The sequence below is a fragment of the Triticum dicoccoides genome, chromosome 1B (assembly GCF_002162155.2).
Source record: "Triticum dicoccoides isolate Atlit2015 ecotype Zavitan chromosome 1B, WEW_v2.0, whole genome shotgun sequence".
Taxonomy (NCBI): Eukaryota; Viridiplantae; Streptophyta; class Magnoliopsida; order Poales; family Poaceae; genus Triticum; species Triticum dicoccoides.
In genome coordinates, this window is record NC_041381.1 from 144,210,087 (window position 1) to 144,230,084 (window position 19,998).

The 19,998-nt window shown below is 43.0% G+C and overlaps 1 long non-coding RNA gene across 1 annotated transcript; it reads left to right on the forward strand.

The window, feature by feature from the left end:
- Positions 1-6,744: 6,744 nt before the first annotated feature.
- On the forward strand, positions 6,745-18,871 carry LOC119302859. The gene is made up of 4 exons (XR_005147772.1): positions 6,745-7,049; positions 7,777-8,054; positions 11,138-11,234; positions 18,549-18,871. It is a non-coding gene; the product is annotated as an uncharacterized LOC119302859 (long non-coding RNA).
- Positions 18,872-19,998: the final 1,127 nt, after the last annotated feature.

The window sequence follows — 19,998 nt, forward strand, 5'->3', positions numbered from 1 at the left end:
TTGAACTTTCTTTCAAATTTGTGATTTTTCTAAAATTAGGTAAAATAATCCAAATTCATGATTTTTCTGAATTCAAGAACTTTTATAAAACTCAAGAATATTTAGGAAATACAATAATTGTTTTTCCAAACTAATAAGCATTTTTTTATTTCAGGTTTTTTGCTAGCAGTATGTTTTTTTTCATAAACGAGGAGAGAGTGCGAGCATGCCTTCACTTTAGAGAGCGTGCGTGCAAATTTAAACCGAAGACCGAAATACCGAACCAAAAGAACCGGGACCGAAGCCGAATAGACCGAAACCAAAAATATCGGTACAAAATTCGGTCAGCAACTATGTGAAACCGATATTACATCGGTCGTTATGGTTATTACCCTCGACTACCCGAAGTACCGTAAGGAACCGAGAAAAAATAGTAACAGCCCAACTCAATGCATTAGGCCCATAGCCCACTATCGCTACAGATTCTAAGCTCCCACAAATTGGAGGCACCTATTGCGTGCCTTCAGCGCCACCGAAGAGAACTGGCGCCTTGCAACAGCCGCTGGATGGGCCGGCCCACGATTACGCAAGACGCAACGCGGAAAAAGATCGCCAAAAGGTGCCTCCAATTCGTGGGAGCTTAGAATCTGTAGCGATAGTGGGCTATGGGCCTAATGCACGCCTTCAGCGCCACCGAAGAGAATGGCGCCTTGCAACAGCCGCTGGATGGGCCGGACAACGATTGCGCAAGACGCAACGCGGAAAAAGATCGCCAAAAATACCTCACGTTTGGGATTCGTACTCGCAACCTCGTGCTTTTAAAGAATGGGAACTAGACGCGCAATTTATTACACATTACACTGTAGTGTTTTACTTTCTAATTATTTGAAAACATGTTCACATATTACCAAATAAGGTTCATCAAATTTGAAAAAACTTTTATTGGTTTTGAAAAAAGTTCATCAAAATTGAAAAAAATTTAATGGATTTTCATTTAATGTTCATCAAACTTGAAAATGGTTCATCGAATTTGAAAAACATTCATCGAAATTGAAAAAAAGTTACTAATTTTTCAAGAAAAGTTCATCGGATTTGAAAGAAGTTCATCGGATTGAGAAAAAATTCATCGGATTTGAAAAAAGTTTATCAAATTTGAAAAAAGTTCATCAAATTTGGAAAATAGTTCATCGAGTTTGGAAAAGAGTTCATCGTATTTGAAAAAAGTTCATCGGATTTGGAAAAAAGTTCATCAGATTTGAAAAAAGTTCATAGTATTTGGAAAAAAAGTTCATCAAATTTGGAAAAAGTTCATCGGATTTGGAAAATAGTTCATCGAATTTGAAAAAATTTCATTGGATTTAAAAAAAGTTCATCGAATTTGAAAAAAGTTCATTGAATTTAGAAAATAGTTCATCGAGTTTGGAAAAAGAGTTCATCGAATTTGAAAAGAGTTCATCAGATTTGGAAAATAGTTCATCAGATTTAACAAAAAAGTTCACGCATTAGAAAAAGAAAATGTCGGATATTTGTAAACATTTCGCGCATTTAAGAAAAAAAGAAAACAAAAAACAAAAAAGAAAGGAGAAAAAACACAAAAAACATAGAGGAAATTTCTTGTTTGTATTAAAAGACGAAAAGGAGGTTTTGATTCATGAGTCAGGCGTTGGCGTAGTGGTCCGTCGAGTCGGCTATCGACGGAGAGGTATTTGGTTTGATTCCTGACTAAGCGCAATTTTCTTTGATGTCCTTTTTTGAGTTTCAAAACACGGGGAAGAACTGGTAATTGGGCCGAGCCCAGCTAGCGTCGCTGCAGGCACCGGTTTGCGGAAACAGCTATAATCGGCGCCTGCAGCGCTAAATAGGAAATGCCGACTTGGAGCACTGTGGTTAATCGTGGTTGGTGGGGACCACCTGACATTTTGTTTTCCACTCGGTAATTCTCGCTATTGGGTTGGGCCTTCGCTGCTCGCTGCCCTCGCATGAACCCAAGCTCGCATCCCACTCCTCCGTCATCCTGTCTCTCTTCCCCCCTTCTCCTTCCAATTGCCGTCACGCTAGGGTTGGCGGCCATCGCCAGCCTAGCTCCCATTGGCACAACCTGAGGTTGCTTGCCGCTTGCCCCTTCCTCCATAGGTCACCGGCCATCTTGAGGTTTCCCTAACCATCATTCATTCCGCTGCTCCTACTCCCGCCGGGACTGAACCAATGGTGGGGCAGGCAGCTCCGTCCCCATCCCCCCCACGGCTCTACCACCAAGGATCGCTTCTCTCGGCCGCACGAACTTCCGCCCCGCTCTACTTCCCCATCTCTTTCCTTCTTGCGCGGATGTGGATTTCATTTTTGTGTCGATTGATGTGGCAGATCGCAATGAGGTTTAGGGATTGGATGTGGGGGTGTTATTCTGGTGGTGATTTGGCACTGCATCCTCTTTCCAATGGCATTGGATTTTGTGGCGGGTTCTTCAGTCCTTGTTACGCCCTTGCTTAGATTAGAGTATGTGCTTGGTGTCGTTTGATTGGGTGGTGTGTTTTCTTGGTTACGACATCCGTTTTAGAGAAATATGTAATTTATCAATAGTACTTACTTTTGTATGGAGTAGGTCATTTTACTTTTGTCAGGATGATTTCTGTATGTTGCATATTTAAATTGTCCAATGATTCAATTCTTTGGTCTGGTTTGATTATTTTCAACATATAAGGAAGTTTCTAAACCCACGAATGGGAACACCTTCCTCACTGTGGAACATATCCTATATACTTAAGAAGTTCAACCCCACTACTTGATTTATCTAAACATGCAGCATAGACACATCAGCATCCAACCACGTGCAACCATGTCATCATCGGTCCACCTCAGCAAATCTGTCACCTCAGCAAAAAATCCACTAAACAAATTCTGTGATTTAATCATTGTAGTACACATCGGTTCCTCTTTGTCTTCTGAAACCGACGAGATAAGTCTACTCTTTAAGAGCCGAGACGCACTCTTGGGTCTGCACGTCTCATCTTCTCTCCCTCGGATATCTTCAAGCCTCCCCACTCGATTGTAGACGATCCAGTCCCAACGCCCTCGCCTTCTGTTGCTCGGATACTTTCACCTGCCGTGGCTAGAAGGATCTGAGTGGGAAAGACGAGAGAGATCAAGGGAGCATGGCGGAGTGCGGTGGCCTCTGTCTGACGGGAGAAAGAAGGGGCATGTTGTGAGGGTTAGATCTACTAAATTTCCATTCGTTTTTTCTCATATTCTGCTTGTGGCGGCCATATACCATAGGGAGGTCCTCCGTATGCTCTGATGGTAACCAAACAAGTCCGAGAGAGAGACACCAAGAGCGGGAGGCGACAAGGTCTGGACGTCGAAGGATCTTCGTTCGGTTGCAGCTAGATCGATCAGAAGTCCCCTAGAAAATGATTGATTTGGAATTATGAAATCAAGATTGCATCCTGGTTGGGAAATTAATTTACTTACTATCTTTCTGGTTTGATATTAGGAAAAGTAATCAATTTAGATATGATATGATGATTTACGCAGATTACTTCCGCAATATGATTTCTTCATGTTTTGGCACGTAATTAATCAGGAACATCACGATTTTCCTTTTATGCAAGTTTGTCATTCACATGCATCATACAACTTGGAATCTTTCAGTGGAGGCAATTTTCAGGTCCCCGCAACAGAAAAAACAATTTTCAGGAATATGGGAAAGTTCAGATTGCCAGAATCCGTTCTGGCATGCTATTTGGGTTCCTAACTAACTTATTTGTGGGTTGCTTCTAACTAAATCTTAGTCTCTGATCATTTCATGCAGCAACACGTCAGAGTTTTGACAGAGCAAAATATTTTCATGTGAGCTGCCTCAAAGTTTTAGGTGAGAACTATATATGAACAATATTATTTGTACGAAGAAGACAAGTCATGTCCTGACTACAGTTTAGTACTTCATTGTGGTATATGATTCCTTCTACTTGAATTGTGGTCTCTACAGCTACCCTGTAAGAATATGTGCAGTCCCTGTTGATACCCAAATCTGAAAAAATTTATGTCCTTAGTAACAACTTATTACTCTCGCCGTTGAAGACAAGTGTGTTGCTTTTGAGTACATGTGCAAACGTACTGACTTAAATCCTTGATATCCTTTGTCACTAGTGCCATCCACCTACTATTTTCTTCATATCCATGAGTCGACGACATACCCAATATATGCTGATGACCACCATATTTCACCTTTACCCACGGTGTTGTAAAACAAGAAAAGAAATATCCATGCTGCCATATGAACATCAACCGCCACTCCTCAACTCATGTTCTATTTTTTGACTTCACACTTTTTCACTACACCATTTTCTGGAAATTAACAATTTGCAGTTTAATTTTATGTGTGAAGAAAGTGCAATCGATACTCTAATCATACGATACATGTTTCACATCTTTCAAGTACTGTTACACTAGCTTACGCTGGGTATATGGAGAATGGATCCAGATTTGAGCCAATATCGGCAAGGCAAAATGGTTGTTTCATTTTATGCTTACATGCGCAAATGCATGTAAAAAAAATTGTTCCCACTAATAATGATGCTTATGAGTATCTATTCGTTTGTAGCAAAAGAGGGGGATGGTTGGCAAGATTGATAATAGTGCAGAACAGGTGAAAAGGGAGATGGTTGTCTCGGTAATATTTTGTTTAAGTTATCAACTCAAGTACAAACAGTATATGTATTGATATTTTTTTTGTATTTCCAGTGTTGCTTTATTGGCTCCGGAATTGGTCAAATGTGTCAATTTTTTGTATTGTCATGGACGACCTGTGTTGAATGCTTGGAGAACCTAAGTAGTTAAGTATTACTTTTTGCAAGAAAATAACATTTTGTACTATAATTTTAAGATTTGCACTACATCATATTGTTACATGCTTTATGCTTAATTTTGAAAATAAACAAATCAAGGATAATTCTACATTGTCTTGCATTAGTTTTAGTTGATTGTGTAGCACCTAAGGATACATTTTTTAACAAGGTTCCCGCAGCAACGCGCGGGGTATCATCTAGTTAAGCATAAATAGGCGAGTAGCAACACCCTTTTGTGCTTATAAGGGCCTCAAGGAAGGAAGAAACAGGCATTTTTTCTGTCATAAACTATTCTTAGCAACTTGCAGGCTGAAAACATGGGCTCATGGACAAAAAAGATTAAAGAGAGCACAAGTTACAAGGATAATAATATCATTAAACTGCTATTGAATTTTGACATAACATGGAGGATAAGTGGCATCGTTACGAGGATAGTATAAAAATTAGTTTTCTATGATAGTTTCTACACCCGTGTTATATAGTCATTGTCAAATATTCGTTCTAGATTGCAGTTATATAGGAATCATCTCAGTTTGAGTGGGAGAAAGATATGCTGTTACTAATAAGATATATTACTATTCCGTAAACTTTGAACTGGTTCTTGTGTAGGCTAATAGTTTAGCATAGAGCTTTATTACCTATTGATGAAGCTGCAGTAAGTTCATCAGTTTTCTGAATACACTTGTTTCCACACACTTTCTGTTTGCACTATGTCGATTAATCTTCCAGTTTGAAATGTAGGTTCTATTTTATAGACCCAATGTGATTTCTGAATATCCATTCCATTTCGTAGCTGCCTACCTTGGGACCTATGATACATGCATGTAATGTTCCTGGAGCTGCAGCAACAGTAGCGGCATTTGCGCTTGTTAATTCGAGGGCCGCTCTCTTAATTAATGGAACAAGGCAAATCATTTGCTTCATTTCGAAAAGTTGGTGAGAACTGCTGACATGATTTCTTCTAATCATGAAAAGTATGCTTGGTAGCAACCAAATCAGTAAAGTTACTAAGCTCCTAGGATTGGAGCGTTCAGCGAGGTTGCAGGCTAGGTTTTGCTTCTTTTTTCGCCGGCGGTCCGGTTTTCTGCTCGCACGGCTCGGTTTGGTTGGCTTGGTCAATGTTGGGGCGTCTGTCATGGTCCAACCAGCTACAGTTAGAGCATGCTTGGATACGTTTTAGTCCCATGACTAAAAGTAGTGGGACTAAAACTTGCTAGTCTCATCCATGCTTGGATCCAAGTACTAAAGAGACTAAAATCTAGTTATTGAGCATTTATTATCCTCCAAACCCTCCAATCCAGAACTAAGGAGAGGAATTAAATGAGGAGAGAGAGAGCTAATACATATTTTAGTAGGAGGGTGCTTGGATACAAGGGACTATTTTTAGTCTGACTAAAAATAGTCTCTTTTAGAGGCTAAAGTTCCAAGCACCCTTGACTAAAGAGAGGCTAGGACTAGTCTTGAGGCTAAAATCTTTTAGTCATGGGAAACCTACTAAAATATGTATTAGCTCTCCCTCTCCTCATTTAATTCCTCTCCTTAGTTCTGGATTGGAGGGTTTGGAGGATAATAAATGCTCAATAACTAGATTTTAGTCTCTTTAGTATTTGGATCCAAGCATGGGTGAGACTAGCAAGTTTTAGTCCCACTATTTTTAGTCATGGGACTAAAACGTATCCAAGCATGCTCTAGGTTTCCCATGACTAAAAGATTTTAGCCTCAAGACTAGTCCTAGCCTCTCTTTAGTCAGGGGTGCTTGGAACTTTAGCCTCTAAAAGAGACTATTTTTAGTCAGACTAAAAATAGTCCCTTGTATCCAAGCACCCTCTTAGTCGGTAACGGGGGCGTAGGGGAATAGAGCTGCCTAAAAAAAGCCTGTGCATGTGCTGCCTCACAACATACCGATGGTTCTTTCTTCGTTTCCCTCGCCCAGTCACCGGCAAGCTGGCGACACTGCGCTGCTTCCTCCTCGTGTCTGCGGCCTCGAGATTAATTTTTCCCTGCCGTGCACACGTCAGATGGAGCGGGCGATAGTTGTCGGGGCACAGGAGGACGCCTCTGTTATCGGGGCACGGGAGGATGCCTCCGTCGTCGGGGTCAGAGAGACCATCAGGCTTAAGCATATTTCTTCAGTCTTCTTCAGAGATCTGGAGGGTTCGATTCGACGCAACTTCGGGCTTGGGTTTCCGGCGAGCAAAGTCAGCTCAAAAACATTCCTCTTTCTCACTTGTTAGTCAAAGTCTGAACTCGGTTTCTGCTATCTTATTTGGTACTTGATTGATTTGATAGATCTACGTGTGATGCATCAACTAGGCTCTATAAATGGATACATTGTGTTTTCTGTATTTTTTGATAATTTTGTGTTGCCATTGCTCCCCGTCTACATGTTACAGAATTTAATGATTAGTACTTATCTGTCAGATTACAAATTCAATCAATTATTACAATCTTTATGCTGAAACTAAATTTGTATTGACTCCTATGGTTTTAAAAATGCAAATATTAAGTTATTTATTTACTATTGAAGATCACATGAATAGTACTAGCATTTAGGATAGAGGAATTCAGATTTTACAGAAGTTGGAAGAAATTGCACTTTGGTTTAATTTCTTCTCTTTATTGTTCTGAAATTGCCACCCTTGTTGGATTGTTCTCTGTCAGACCTAAAAGAAAATTTTACAGCTAGCATATGTTTTGGATTATATTCTTAATTGGGGATAGAGTATAAAGGACTGTGAATCATTCTCTTAGTGATCTGGCACTCTTGAGCCGGTGCATGACACATGCTTTTTTCATATATATTTTTCATGAGGTTTGTGAGGTATAAGAAAATTAGATAAGGATCTGATATGTACGCATATATTATATATATATATATATATATATATATATATATATATATATATATATATATATATCTAAAGTTTAAAAGTCAGGCTTGCAATGTCTCTTTCAGCCTCCTCCCAAACCTGGAGCGGGCGATGTAGTTGTCGGGGCAGGCTTCAACATATTTCTTCTGTCTTCTTGAGATATCAGGAGGGCTCGATTCGATGCAGCTCCGGGCTTGGGTTTCCGGCGAACAAAGTCAGCTCGACAGCATTCCTCTTTCTCACTTGTTAGTCAAAGTCTGAACTCGGTTTCTGCTATTTTATTCGTCATTGCCAGGAGCATGCGCATCGCATTGCCTTCAACTCCATGTAAAATGGATCATGACCGCTTACCCACCTAATAAAGGTACAACTTTCTTCTAAATCTGACAAATATCTTGCAATTTATATGTAATAGTTTTTTAATAATACGAAGAGCTAAAACATGTGAAATAAACAATGCAGCGAACAGAAAATAAAATATGCATGCACTTCTAAAAAAATGTTCATATGATTTTTAAAAGTGTTCCTATATTTTCAGTAGTCGCTCATATATTTTCGAAAAGTTCAAGCATTTTTAGAAAATTCATGTAATTTCCTTTGCCATACAAAAAAAATCATATAATTATAACAGGAGTTTGACACATTTTGAAAAAAGTTCATGTAACTTGGAAATGTTTTTGATGCCTTTCAAAAAACAAATCATGTAATTATAAAAATGGTCATGTATTTCAAACCTGTTATTGTAATTAAGAAAACTGTTCTATGTTTTTTTTAAGAAATGATCATGTAAGCTACAAACGTGTTCATGTATTAAAAAATGTTCTTCTACTTTGAAATAGTGTTTGACATATTAATTTTTTAATGTATTATGAAAAAGCATTCATGTAATTGAAATACTGTTTGACACAGTTTAATACAAATTTTCAAGTAAGTAAAAGAAGTGCAAGATGCATTTAAATTATTACATGTATTTAATCTTCACACGAGTAAACAAAGAAAGTTTTGAATATATCTCTACGAATGTTTGTGTAATTAAGAAATTGTTTGCACATTTTTAAAAAATGTTTATATGGTTTACAAAAGATTCATGCCTTTGAAAGAAAATGTCCATGTAATGTTCAAAGAGCAATTTAAATTTTTGTTGGTTGTTGTTAAAATAGTATTCATATACTTTTTATAACTTAAAAGAAAATAAAAAATATTAAACGCATTTATAAATAATATGTATTTTTAAATCATGTAACTAAAATCAAACGAACGAGGGAAAGAGATACAATTAGGGAAACATTTTTTTTGAGACAAATTAGGGAAACGGTTACAAAACAAAGAAAACCATAAGAGTGCACCCCAACCGGATGAAAGTTTGACGTGGAAACTTAAAGGAAAACCATTGGGAATGGAAAATCCTAAATGGCGCCTTTTTTGGGGGATCCTAGATAACGCTTTAAGCGCCCGTTTACGTATTTACGCAAGCGGGCACACACCCTCCCGCCGCGCTGGGTCGGTCCATTTTCATTTTTTTTCCTTTAATGTTTTAAAAACGCAAAAAAACTGCAATAGAAAGCACGATTTGTACCAACAATCTCGCAACTGTACGCGTGCTGCCATAACCACTCGGCCAGTCCCCTGTTCATGTTTACTTAGAGCCTTTTAACCTCTTTTTCTTTTATTGGGAACAGTTTTGTTTGGTTTTTTCCTTTCCTTTAATTTCATTTCTTTTTATTCCTTTATTCTTCAGCTAAGTCCTTGATTTTTCAAATTCATGAAATTTATTTGAAATCAATGAACTTTATTTTCATAATACTTTTTCAAATCAATGAACTTTTTAAAAAAATTGTCGAACTTTTTTTCAAATCTTTTGTCAAAATTGATGAATTTTTTTTCAAATTCAATGATATTTTTTTCAAGTTCAATGAACTTTTTTATTTGATGAACTTTTTTTAAAATTTGATGAACTTTTTTTCATTTTTGGCGAACTATATTAAAAAATCAATGAACATTTTTTTACGTTTGCAGAAATTATTTCAAGTTTGAATATTTTTGATGATGTTTTTTCAAATTATTTTAGTTGATTTTGAATGAGTTTTTAAAATGGATTTTCGTGTATAATGCTGCATAATCTTGAAATTTTTCAGTTCCGATACGTAGACCAAATAATATAATGCAAGCAAAAGTTCCTAAATTCATGGAGATATAAAACATCATATAAGTTATCATGCTCGCATATCCATCATTCGAGTCTCCAACAATTATTCCAATAATTACATACACAATTTGCCCTATGGACTGGACAAATATGCAAGCATAAGCTTCATGCTTGTTGAGTAATAGTAAGGAGATTCTCCAAAATCATGCTAAAAACAGCTAGGATTTCTAGAAGAAGATGCCATTCGTTTGATGAGAAATAAAAAGAAATATCAAAAATTCGCGTGGCTGAAGCTGAAACAGCTACTTTCGAAGTAACATAAAGATAAGCAACCACTGAAGTGGGGGAGTCAGAGTCGAAAAGAGGATTCCTCGCTTCTTTCTCTCATGCAAAACCGTTGAACTTTTTTCAAATTTGTTAACATTTTTCAAAATAATTGATTTGTGTTTTCAAATTCATGATTTTTTTTCTGAAACTTGATGAACTTTTTTCATTTTTTTCATGAAACTATTTTACTGGAATGTAGTTCATGGAGTAATCTGCTTTTCAAATTCACAATTTTTCCAAATAATTAAAAAATCTAAATGTTGTAGTAGACAGTATAGTGCAACAAATATTGCCACTATTGTTCTTATATCATAGGCGCTATTTTTCAGTCACTAGAGCGTGGAATGTTTATCTTAATGGTGCCAGTTCGAATCCTGGAGAGGTCCATTTCTAAAGCAATTCACATTTAGAAATAGATGTTCAATTGTTTTAAAAATGTATGTGTTAAAAATGTATAAATTTTTGTTAAATGTTCTTGTAGAAAAAAAAAGTTAAAAACCAGGGAGAACCACTATCACCTTTTGTAGGAGCGCTAAATGGGCTAGCTCGGGTCGTGCCCTAGGTGCGTTTGCTTGGCATTCTGCTGCACCGAGCCTCTTCCCGGGCCGTACATAGGGTCAATAAGGCCTCTTTTATACATGGAAAGGAAGCCCCGTCACCGGAGGTCTCAGTGGAATTCCCGCAATGCTATATGCATTACTTGAGACTAGTACGAGAATTTAGTACAAAAGAGATCTTGAAGGGTAAAATGACAGTAGAGGATGTGAGGCCAGTGAAGGAAGTTAAAGCACCTGAACCTATACGTCGCTGGCCCCAGCCGCCGTCCGACAGAGTTGTCTTGTTTGTCGATGGGCCGTTTCTGCTGGCGAATGACACTGCAGCAGTAGCCGGATGGAAGTGTCATCTTTGCTGCTTATAGCTTTTTATTCAACTGTAATGATGTACTGGAAGTTGGAATTCACGCCTTGATGCAGGGCATGGACATGGCAATACAACATTCTGAAGAGCCGGTGTGGTACGATCAGACTCCTCTGAGGCGTTGGCTACATTCTCCGAGGAGGATTTATTAAGGTCAGACTTATTGCCATCTTGTATCTGAAATCAATTACCGATGACAGAGGGAGAATTTATTCCGATGAAATTAAAAAGGGAAGAAAATAGGGTTGCAGATCAACTCGCGTCGTACCGTCGAACAGAATGTAGTACTACGTATGGCTACAATTAGGACCGCCTATATTGAGGAGCTTCTGCCTCTCGATTGTAACCTGTTATCATGAAATAATTTTTTTTCTCCTCGCAAAAAAGGCCTCTATTGATTTATAGGATAGGAATATCACATAAGTAGGAACCTTGGAGGAAATGCTACGTCATTTATATCAAATCCTACGAATAAGAATAGAAAGAGAGATGTCCTTGATTCACATGATAGTATTTTCTTCATTGAGTTTAGGCCAATTTTTTTTTCTTTGAAATATGGAGGATAGGAATAATTTGTTTTTTTAGAAAAGAAGGAGGACCCCCGGCCTCTGCATCTGGACGATGCATACAGACATTTTATTAATTATTCTCACAAGACCTTACAAAGTCATACAACAGTAAGACTAAAGCCACCGTCTAAGCAACAACCGTCGCTACACCTATCCAATTGATGAATGGGTGTTGATAGCCTGAGCCTAATACCAAACAGACATCGTAACCAGACCTAACATCTAAGACCTGAGGTCCCAACCAGGACGCCTGCCGGGTATGGGCACCCACCAATCCGGCGTGCTCCTCAACCAGGACGCCTGTTGGGTATAAGGCCGCCACAGCCACTTGCCACCAATTCATCTTCAGAGCTGTACTGCTGCATCGACCTTGCCCGGTCTAGCTGCCGCCGACGGCACCACGACGCCAGACAGCGTCGAGCTCCTGCGCGAGTCCATCATCACACATCAGACTCCTAATCTCCTGGGCGCCATGCCATCGAGATCTGTCACCATCCATGTGTATGATGAAGCACCGCTCCACCAAAGATGTCGTCCACTGGTCCTTCGAGCCCGCGTACACCTCCAAGAAAGACGCCCCCAAGGGGGAAACGACACAAACGCGTCGCCGTCTTCTGATCTGTCGATCTAGGGTTTCCCCCAGAGGTAGCAGATAGTACTCTAGAACTTCTCCACTGCGATGCCTTCAAGAAGGGAACGACGTCATGAACGCCGCCATCGCCGGCTTTGGCATCTAGCCAAGAGCGGGTTTTCACCCAGATCTGTTCGAAGAACTCCATCCAGCTTCTTGTGCACGGACCGCCGCCTTCTCTGTCGGAGACTAGATCAAAAGGATCCAGCCGCCGCCGTCAGATCCATGCAGTCAGCACCTGGAGATGACGACAGTCTCCCTGTACCAGAGCTAGCATGAACCGGAGCAGATCGAGTCAGAGACGATGATACTCCTGGATCTCCGGCAGACCAGCGAGCCGCGGGCACCACCGTGTCCAGATCGCCGGCCACGCCGGGCCGCCACCACCCCCGCGCCGTCCGGTGGTCACCAGATCCGGGACGAGCCGAAACCGGTCGGACCAACGGGCGCGCCACCACCCAGCCATGGGGCCGCCGCCCCCTGTGCATCCGGCCGATTCCCACCGGCACCACCACAACCGCCGCCGCTGGGACGCCGCGCCGCCGTGGGCCGAAGTGGGGGCCGCACCTCCGCGGATCTGGGTGCCCGCGCCACCCATGGATCCGGGGGAGAGGGGAGAGGCCCTCCGCCACCGCGTCGCACGCACGGGCTTTGCCTGGCGCCGATAACCTGCGGCGACGGAGGGGAGGACGGGGCGTGGGGAGGGTCACTGGCGGCGGCGGAGGCTGGCCCCCCGTGTCGCCCGTGAGGGGGGCGACACGAGAGGGAGAGGGACGCGAGCGCTTCCAATAGGAATAATTCGTGCAGAGATTTTTTTTTTTTATAAAATCCTATCCTATGAAATTCCTATAAAATTATCCCAAATCCAAGGAGGCCTAAGAGTAGCAGCGAAGATGGATATCACAGGCCGCGTGATCTATGAGTGTGACCCTGTTGCTCCCGATGGGATTGGCTCATTTAATTATGAGCCAGCTCATTACTGTGTCCTGTGTAACTTCTGTTTTGTTTTGGCGAGGCCCATATTGAGTGGTCGACCTCATGGTACTTCATGGTCTTCTGTATTACTCTTAGAAAATGTCACCCCCCTATAAAGTGCCGACTTTTCCTTAGACATTAGCCAGGCATGAGATCTGTACTAGGATGGGCAGGCAACACCCCGTCCACCCCTGCAACCTAAATAGGAGGGACACCACCTCAACTTCTCTTCATCGGCAAGCTTGGTTGAGGCCAAGCTGCATCGCCTCGTCCAGGGAAGATACGCCTGCGACTCGTGACAAGAGGGGGCCCGTGGCCGCCGTCTGCCGAGCGGGCTTTGCTCGGCGGCTTCACCCGACGACAACGGTGGGAGCATGGTGGTGGTGGGGATGCTGGGAGCGGCAGCTAGGGTTCACCCATGCCACCCTCCTTGGAGCAACTTGGGCGCAGTAAGCACACAGGGAGGAGTAGTGACACAATGAGGTGAAGATGTGGTTCCATAACATACTCCCTCTGTTCCTCGATACATGTGGTGGATAGTGGTATCTGTTCAAATTCTGGTGCTCGCATTTATCCTGTATTTATTTCAGGATTTTCGGCGATGCCCGTTCAGTGGGAGGGGACGTTCCCGTCGACTACGAGAACGCCTACGGTGATTTCGTAAAATCTCAAGATGATATACCGGCTCAGTCTCTCGGAGGTGCTCATTGGGATAGGATGTGCATGTGTGCGTTCATAGGGATGAGTGTATGCGCATATATATGAGCGCTTGCGTCTGTACCGTGTTTAAAAAAAGAAAGTAAAATTAGAAAATTAATTGTTCAAGTAAACATGTGCTATGTTTAAGAAGATAATATATCATTAGATTCATATTCAAACAAAGTTTTCGAGGTTATAATTTTTATGCATACAAAAGTATTTATCAAAGTAAATGGTCAAAGATAAAACACGTAAAACATAGCACACAAGTCTTCCTCACAAACACAACAAACGACAACCTCTTGATTCTCCAATCTTCACTCACAACTATGCTGCCCAAATACACCACAGAAATAAATTTTATAAGCCCTACATGCCTATCAAAATTAACTTTTATATATGTACCATCTCCTTACCCCAAGGTGGGCCAGTAACCAAATCTCAAATGATCCGATATGTAAAGCATCCAAGCTTTTGTCGAAGGATGACAGCGTGCATCTCCCTACCTAGATTTGTGTGATTAGTGCGGAATGTGGTTGATTAATAATGCTAACAATTGGCGATGCTGGAACGACTTGAACTGTCCCTTTCCCCTCCTGCCGACACCTCACAGCCCTCTTATCTTTCTCCATCCATAGGTCCAGCTATTAAGCAAACCAGGTCCATATGACAAGATATGCTATACACACCTGCTCCATCCATGCACCATCCAATCTTGACTATACCTAGCAATTCTCCCTGTGTGCTTACTGCTCCTCTTGAAATCAATGGTATCACTACCCTTTTTCTGAAGGCTTCGCAGCTGGCCTCTATATGGAATGATGCATACACCCATATCGATCTCTAACTCTACTTTTGAAGAACCATTACCATTAAGGGATGCAAATTGATGGATGTCAGGGTACCCTTTGGTCCTAGCTCAATCAAATGAACTAAAAATCCCAAAATAAGTGTCTCTGGGAATTTTTAGTTCATTTGATTATACTAGTTAGGTTCGGAGATAAGTTACCCATTTGCACGCCTAATTTACCAGCATATGATCAGTTCCATCCTCTTTCTTTTTTGCCACAGTAGAATCATTTCGCATCCTCTTTGTACTGTTCAATCTTCAATTTGTTGTGAGCTCGATATACTACTTTCGATTCACTAGGAATATAGGTCTCGGTTTGGAGACAGATCCAGTCGATTGATTTGAGCCTGGCGCCGTGTGAGTGATGCCGTGGGCCTTTCTAGCTCTAGGTGCACCGCATGCTAATGCATGCTAGTGCTAATGCTGATGCCATGGTCTCATCATCATTATTATAAGAGGAAAATATCAATTTCTGAGGCAGCAGTCATCGACACTGATATTACAAGCAGAAAGGGACTATACTAACTTGATCACGTGACACCTATGGAGTTGTTGGGCGTAATAAGCCGCGGCGATGCTCCTGGCGCGGCTGGTGCGTGTATGGGCGCGCACCGGACGTGACGGGCGCGTCGGGTCCGTGGTGTGCGCGTGCGTAGGTGTGCGTGCGTGTGTGCGTGAGTCAGCGCGTGTGTGCGCGGGGCCACGCCAGGCTGTTAGCGAGCGATAAGGAGGGGTAGACCGCGTCGGGCGCGCTGGCAGGCCGTGGCGATCGCGTTCGGGCGCGGTGCGTGGACGCGGCCAGAGCGCGGAGGGCGTGGGGGAGTGGGTGAGCGAGTTGGTGCAGGGCGAGGCCGTGCAGGCCTGTGCTCGCGGGTATAAAACCCTGGCTCCCCTCTGTAGCTCGGTGACATGATCGAGTTCGTGCTCGAGGTAAAGGGAAAAGCGTTCGTGCGCTGGAAAAACCCCGTGTCCATTACTCTCTGAACTTCTCTGAATCTCTTTCTTCTTCCTCTCCGGTGACCGAACCACGGCAAGCGTGAGTAAGTAGAGTGAGAGGGAGAGGAGAGCTGCGGCGAGGAGTTGGCGGTTCCAACAATTGGTATCAGAGCCTCGTGCGGGAGGGAGCTCGCCGGCGATGTCCATCGTGCCATACGCCGGCGGATCGGGCGGCGCGGTGTCGCACCCAGTGCCCGTGCTCACGGGCGACAACTACATCACCTGCGCCATCAAGGTGGAGGCAGACCTTGATGCCGCAGGGCTGTGGGAGGCGGTGGTGCCGCCGGAGGGCGGGGCGTCGGCGGTGATCGCCAAGAAGGATAAGCCGGCGAGGGCCTATCTGCTCCGAGCGCTCGCCGACGATCTTCTGTTGCAGGTGGCTGCGAAGAGGACGGCGACGGAGATATGGGCGAGCTTGAAGGCCAAGTTCGTGGGCGCGGATCGCGTGCGCGCGGCGCGGCTCGGCACGCTCCGGGGAGAATTCGAGCTCCTGCGGATGGCGGAATCCGAGTCTCTGGATGCGTTCGCCGGTAGGCTCGGTGGCATGGCGGCGCGCTACGCGGCGTTGGGCTCAACCCTGGAAGATGCCGCGCTCGTCAAGAAGCTACTTGACTCGGTGCCGAACCGGCTGTACGCGGCGGTGGCCGGCATTGAGCAGTTCTGCGACGTCGGGACGATGCTGTTCGAGGACGCGTTGGGGCGGCTGAAGGCTTTTGATGAACGGCTGCGGCGACGCGATCAGGCAGGCGGCGAGCGAGCTGACAATGAGTTGCTGTACACGGCGGCGCAATGGAGGGCGTCGGAGCATGCGCTGCTGGTCGACGGTGACGTCGAGGATGGCGGGCTGCTCTGAGCCGCGGCTTAGGGCGCGAGTGTTGGGCGTAATAAGCCGCAGCGATGCTCCTGGCGCGGCTGGTGCGTGTATGGGCGCGCATCGGACGTGACGGGCGCGTCGGGTCCGTGGTGTGCGCGTGCGTAGGTGTGCGTGTGTGCGCGGGGCCACGCCGGGCTGTTAGCGAGCGATAAGGAGGGGTAGACCGCGTCGGGCGCGCTGGCAGGCCATGGCGATCGCGTTCGGGCGCGGTGCGTGGACGCGGCCAGAGCGCGGAGGGCGTGGGGGAGTGGGTGAGCGAGTTGGTGCAGGGCGAGGCCGTGCAGGCCGGTGCTCGCGGGTATAAAACCCTGGCTCCCCTCTGTAGCTCGGTGACATGATCGAGTTCGTGCTCGAGGTAAAGGGAAAAGCGTTCGTGCGCTGGAAAACCCCCGTGTCCATTACTCTCTGAACTTCTCTGAATCTTTTTCTTCTTCCTCTCCGGTGACCGAACCACGGCAAGCGTGAGTAAGCAGAGTGAGAGGGAGAGGATAGCTGCGGCGAGGAGTTGGCGGTTCCAACAGGAGTGACCAATATTTTCTGCTAAAAAAATAGTGGCAAAAGTGAAATGCCAATTTTAAGAGTTGCAAAAAAAGGGGTCAAAAACTAGAGTGGCAGGAACAAAGTTTCCTTAATTTAATTCTGCCCAACGATACGAGCTGTGGCTGGGAATTAATCCGGTCTCGTCAGCACTGGTACCTCTCTTGTCTGATGCTAATTGATTTTCTTTGATGGCAATGATAGTGACTAATTGGCCATTAGCAAGCGATGCAACTATTGAAGATTCTCAAGGATGGATGGGGTTTTCAACAAAGCAAATGAGTAGATGTGCTGGAAAGGGAGCTCAAGGACTAGTGCAGTGGTGAGCAGGACCATAACCAAGGATAACAAGACTCCTATGATCCTATCCATGAGTCCCATGAATTCGACAGTACAAGAAAGATGCAGAAGCACATAAATTACACAAGTAATATTTCATCATAGTACCATTTTCTCCGGAAAGGATAGACGTTCCCGATCTCTACACCCTGATTGACACCCGTCTTGACACCAGATTTTGGGTGGCAAAAATCATAATTAAGATGGTCTTAGATGAAACAGTTATCAACATTACCCTAAAAGAAAAGACCTTTGTCGAGGCGAACAACTTTGGGTTTTGGGTCATCTCAATCCAAGGTCGTAAGAAATTTGTAGAGTTCAAACAGTCCAGCCTTTTTCGTGACCAAAATTCAGTAGCCCGACCCAGACACATATTGATTTATGTCTTGCGTGAGGCGTGATGTATTACACTCTCAAGATGACCTGAAATATATAAAAAAAAACTCCAATATGGAACCTCCCTGCCTCGTCGAACCGAACAACTTGGATTTCTGAGACATCTTCATCCGAGTTATTATGCGGCCTTCAAAACTAAAATGCGGTCACCTAGTTCAAGACACATGCGATACATGTACGACGGAAAGTGTGGCAGAAATCAGGTTTAAGATGGTTTCAAACGAAAAAGTATTAAGCACTAAAGTTCTTCATCGGAAAAGTATTTAACACTAATGTTCTTCATCTTGTCGAGGCGAACAATTTTTTTTCTTTTGGATCGTATTCCGAAGTTGTATGGAAATTTTACGACCGATGTAACATGACTGCCTTTTAATCCGCACGGAATTCTGGACTCACAAGTCCGAACTTTGGTAGGATTGGATATTTGGATGAAAAAGAGTCACTTTCTTGTATGTGAAGTCCAACCGCCTCATATATAGATGGGAGGTGATGGTCAATTGAACAACAACACATAAAACACAATTGCAAACACATCTATTACTTTTTACATATCTCTCACTTCTTCTTGCTTTCTCATTTTTTGTTGTTCTTCGTGTTGCAGGGGAATGGTCCTCGAGGTTATAGGGGTGGTTGGACCAATCTAGGGCAGTCCAGAGCTGTCACACTCCCTGACAGGGTTCTTTCCAGGCGTGTGGAGTTTTAGGTTCTTAAAAGACCACACTGACGTGTCTAGCGTATCGTGCTCCCGGGGAGGCTCCTCCGCTAACGTGTCTTGCGTACCGCGCTCGATGCCGGGGGTATATGCTAACATGTTCATATGCAAACACACTGTTTAGTTATTCCATTGGGGTTTTTGCTAGCAGTTCTACCAACATAATCGGCGACATATTATATTGTTTTTTGCTGCACCTTCATGACCTAGTCCTATTAATTTAGTGTTGACGCCGAATCACCTTGTCACACCAGCCATAAGCAGAAGCATGTTTAGTATTCCACCCAATTATGGTTTGACGCCCACACAACAAGCTGCACCACTAGCTAGTGCTCATGTCGCTCTTGTACCATGACCACAAGTATCTTTGTTTACCATCGACCCAATTTTAGCCAAACTAAGAGAGGATCTGGATAAAATGTTTCAAGAGTCTTTTGGAGCTGAGTCCAAAGCAAGGAGTTGGGTGTACCAAATCCTTATCATGAACACTTCCATATGATTTCATACCCTCAAGGTTATAAGGTTCCCGACTTCTATAAATTTAGTGGTGAGGATATGAAACAACATGGAAGCATTTATTCCCCCTATCTTTATTCCGTACCATATTTCATGGTTTGCTTCTTTGCCACATGACTATTCTCTTATGGTCGCAAATGGAGCAAATTTCATGATCACTTTTATTATGGTGCTAATTAGCTTAAGTTGTCATATCTAACACAGTTTAAGCAAAACATGATGAATTAGTCGCCGATTATGTCAAAAGATTTAGAGATATGAAAAACCTATGTTATAGCTTAGTGATAAATGAGAGAGACTTGGTAGATCTTTTGCTTAATTGTTTGAAGACTCACATTAAATAAAGGCTAGAAACTTATGAGGTTTTCAATATTAATCAAGTCTTGCAAAAATCTTTGGCTCAAGAGAGCCGAAGCAAAGAATTTAGAGATGTTCATAGGTCCACAACTGATCATCCTAGAATGCATATAGTTAAATATGATGGTGCTAATTCAGACGATGCGGTTGATGTCTGTACCGCTAAAATTATTTGGTCCTCAAAGGCCTAACCTTATGCTCTTAAGCCGGTTCACAAGAATCGTGATGACGAGCAAGATAAAATTATTAGAATATCACATACCTTACCACCATTTGAAGAGCTAAAATGACATTCTTATTGCAATTATTACAATTCATTTTGTAATAAGTGTTGGAAATATGCCCTAGAGGCAATAATAAATTAGTTATTATTATATTTCCTTGTTCATGATAATCGTTTATTATCCATGCTATAATTGTATTGATAGGAAACTCAGATACATGTGTGGATACATAGACAACACCA